The 3,566-nt window shown below is 39.7% G+C and overlaps 1 pseudogene; it reads left to right on the top strand.

Annotated features, from left to right (window-relative positions):
- Window positions 1-436: 436 nt before the first annotated feature.
- Window positions 437-2,501, top strand: LOC143633058 (L-type lectin-domain containing receptor kinase IX.1 pseudogene; annotated as a pseudogene).
- The last annotated feature ends 1,065 nt before the right edge of the window (window positions 2,502-3,566 follow it).

The raw sequence follows: 3,566 nt of genomic DNA, 5'->3' as shown, positions 1-3,566 counted from the left end.
AGTTTTTTTTATTTAAATGATTTATTATTTAAATGACTGGGCGCCACGTGGCGCATAACGCATGGGGGTGGAGAGTTATGACTACACCCTGTTTTGGTGAAAAACCATAACTCTGACTGGGTGCCACGTGACGCATAACGCCTGGGGGTGGAGAGTTATGACAACTCATGGTCTAAGTGAAAGAAAGAGAAATGACAATGATAAAGGTATAAAAATATGGAATTTTTACATATATCCCCTATTTAAAGCTCTTAATTACATATTTCCTCGATATTAAAATCCTAATTAGATATTTCCCCTATATAAAAATATGGTTACATTGGCCTTGGGGTTACTTATTGGAACCTTCTTCATAGATGTCTTATTTTATTCCCTTTTCACACTCATCCAAATGATTCATCTAAACTTCATTTTCTAGCAGTTTACAACAATAACAATGGCGTCGTTGAGGACCCATATCATCACTTATTTCCTTGTTGTTATTATCCCTTTTGCAGCTTCATTCTCTTTCAACTTGACAAACATCGGCCCACAAAATCAGAATCGGGAGATAGTAACCGAAGGTGACGGAGCTTACATCTCCGACAGTGGAATCCAGGTTACCCCAGATGGGATTGGTTCGGTTCGGAATGGGAAAGCCGGAAGGGCAACATTCACCAGACCATTCCATCTATGGGACAGCAAATCTGGTGAATTAGCCAGCTACAGTACGAATTTCACATTTGTGATTGATTCAAACGGAAATAGAACGTATGCCGATGGCCTCACATTCTTTTTGGATCAGAATAATTCTGTCATCACTGGCGGTAGAGCCATGGGACTACCAGTCAACTACATGACCAATCAGCCGATGGCTCCATTTGTCGCGGTTGAGTTTGACACTTATTGGAACGGTATTGATGCACTTGCCACTCGAAATGTTAAATTGGGTGATCATGTCGGTATTGATATTAATTCTCTCGTTTCTGTTAGATATCGGAAATGGTTTACCAATGTAGTCGGTGGGGGCGTGTGTCAAGTTTGGATCATATATGACTCGGTGTCACAAAATCTTAGTCTTTCCTTCACCAGTTATCAAAATAATATGGTGGTGCGTCAAGATGGACTTGTTTACATGGTTGATCTCAGGAACGAGTTGCCTGAATGGGTTGTATTCGGGTTTTCTGCAGCCACTGGATTTGACTTCGAGAAAAACAATGTGAGATCTTGGACTTTCAATAGTTCAGATTTACAGGTTGATGATCCAGTGAATGGTAAAAAGAGTAAGGTGGGATTAATTATTGAATTATCGATTCCGATTACCATGTCGGTTGTGCTCGCATTTGTTTGGTGGTGGAGGAAGAAGAAGAGCAGAGAAGACAGACCAGAAGATCTTGCATTTGAGGAAGAGATGAACTATGAATTCGAAATGGGCACCGGACCTAAAAGTTCTCTTACCACGAATTAGCTCATTCGACTGGTAACTTCGCAGAAAAAGAGAAGCTTGGAAAGGGAGGATTTGGTGATGTTTACAAAGGCTTTTTAAAAGATTCAAGCACATATGTTGCGGTCAAAAGGGTATCAAAGAGTTCAAAACAAGGGATTAAGGAATATGCATCAGAAGTCAAGATCATTAGCCGATTGAGACACAAAAACTTGGTGCAACTCACTGGTTGGTGCCACGAGAAACGAGAACTACTACTTGTTTATGAGTATATGGAAAATGGAAGCTTAGATTCACATCTTTTCAACGCAAAGAGCTTATTGACATGGGGTACAAGGTATAAAATATCCCAAGGTTTGGCTTATGCTTTGTTGTATCTACACGAAGAATGGGAGCAATGTGTTTTGCATAGAGATATTAAATCTAGTAATGCGATGTTGGATTCAAATTTTAACGCAAAGCTTAGTGATTTTGGATTAGCTAAGTTGGTTGACCACGAGAAAGGCTCACAAACTACGGTGTTAGCCGGAACCATGGGTTGCATGGCTCCTGAATGTGTAGTGACCGGAAAGGCAAGCAAAGAATCTGATGTGTATAGTTTTGGAGTTGTTGCATTGGAAATAGCTTGTGGGCGAAAGTGTATGGAGTTCAAGGAAGAAGAAAATAAAATACGGTTACTAAAGTGGGTTTGGGAGCTTTACGGGACTATGACCCTTTTAGATGCAGCAGACCCACGTCTAGAGCTAAACTTCAATGAAGAAGAAATCAAGTGTTTGATGACAATCGGGATATGGTGTGTGCATCCTGACCCAAAACTTCGTCCATCAATGAGACAAGTGATTCAAGTATTAAACTTTGAAAATTCAGTGCCTATACTTCCTTTAAAGATACCAATGGCGTCTTACTTAACGCCTTCCTTGCCTATGCTTCCCAAAGGTCTCACATCCATCATCCAAAACCAAGCACAAAGATATGTAGAAGACACAGGTTCTTTAAAGCAAACAACGTTGTCGATGGTGTTGGTATAACCATGCTTAAACTATATGTTATCCATTGTTTTGAAACCAATGAAGATTATGTTACTTGTTTATTAAAGATTATTATGTATAACACACATGTCTTTACACACTTAATGCATCATGTCGACTTATAATGGTCGTCAAACTTAAAAGCAAACATAATGGTAATTATAAATAAATTCGTCCTACATAGAAGCAAGTGTGAAGGAATACATCAAATTGCTTGGATGATCAACGTTTAAGCCACGGGATAAATATGTTGTCAAATTAGACAGATTAAAAACAACCTCAAATAAAAACTAATTTTAACCAGGGGCGCACCTACTCGTATGGTACGACGGTCGACCATACCCTATGATAATATTTAGTGGCATGTATGTGTGTATGTTGTAACATCCCAAAATTTCGATTCAAATTTAACTATTTAATAAAGATAAAAGACCAAAAATATTTTCAAAATAAATAATAAGAAAATAAGATAAAGAAATAGAACCATTCCATATTAAGAAAATAAAGAAGCTCATTCCACATGAAAACAATGAGGAAAGTAGAAGCATCCCACATGAGTATATATATGAAAGAAAATTTCCTCCTACATGAAAATTGAGAAAAAATTAGATGCTTTTTATAAGAAGATTTGTTTCCATAGTAATATTCTTCTATGCCTAGCATGCACCCAGTGGTCTTAGCGGAGGGTGCGAATCACCCGACGCACACGCACACGGGCTCGGGCGCAATATGGAGCTTTGATGGCACACTTTGCCCTTCGGGCTACGCGAAGAACTAGCCCAGGTTGCTTCGCGCTACGCGAAGTGCCCATTCGGCATGGATGACACGTGTGGACACATGACAACACGTGGCACCCTGTGATGACTCATCGATATTATGTTGGTTCATGCGACGCGAAGGGCTTGATGCATGTTCCTTCGCACGACGCGGACTACTACAAAACGTTGCTATAAATAGGGCAGCCTACGACATAATGTTCACTTCACACACTAAAACACCTTATTTTCGCGTAGTTAAGCTCGTTTTGCGTGCATAGTCTCGTAGTGTGTGTCAAGCTCTGAAGTTCTGACGGTTTAAACCCCGATACGTGATATAGAGTAGAAGTGCTGCTCGAT

Source organism: Bidens hawaiensis, unplaced genomic scaffold, assembly GCF_021521415.1.
Source record: "Bidens hawaiensis isolate Kalapana, Puna unplaced genomic scaffold, B.hawaiensis_p1.1 tig00006607_1, whole genome shotgun sequence".
Taxonomy (NCBI): Eukaryota; Viridiplantae; Streptophyta; class Magnoliopsida; order Asterales; family Asteraceae; genus Bidens; species Bidens hawaiensis.
The sequence above is the reverse complement of the archived record's forward strand: the minus strand, read 5'-3'. Positions and strand labels throughout refer to the sequence as shown.